Genomic DNA, 213 nt, shown 5'->3' on the forward strand with positions numbered 1-213 from the left:
TTTTGGCTGAGCAGCCTATACTTTTCTGCACTTCTTTATATGTTTTCTCCTCTACAATCAAATTTTTAATTCCTCAGAGCAATGTCTGGAACTACCTATTTTGCTGAGTATTTCAGTGTGAAATGCACTACAACCAGCATTCAATACATTTGCTTACTTCCTTCCTCATATATGTGCCATAATTGAAACCTGTTTCTTCACAGAATCAATCAC

The 213-nt window shown here is 35.7% G+C and overlaps 1 protein-coding gene across 5 annotated transcripts in view; it reads left to right on the plus strand.

Moving 5' to 3' along the window:
* Positions 1–213, plus strand: part of mpp3a (MAGUK p55 scaffold protein 3a) — a 29,960-nt gene that overhangs the window by 19,331 nt on the left and 10,416 nt on the right. The gene's annotated exons all lie outside the window — the stretch shown is intronic.

Source organism: Etheostoma spectabile, chromosome 15 (genome assembly GCF_008692095.1).
Source record: "Etheostoma spectabile isolate EspeVRDwgs_2016 chromosome 15, UIUC_Espe_1.0, whole genome shotgun sequence".
Lineage (NCBI taxonomy): Eukaryota > Metazoa > Chordata > Actinopteri > Perciformes > Percidae > Etheostoma > Etheostoma spectabile.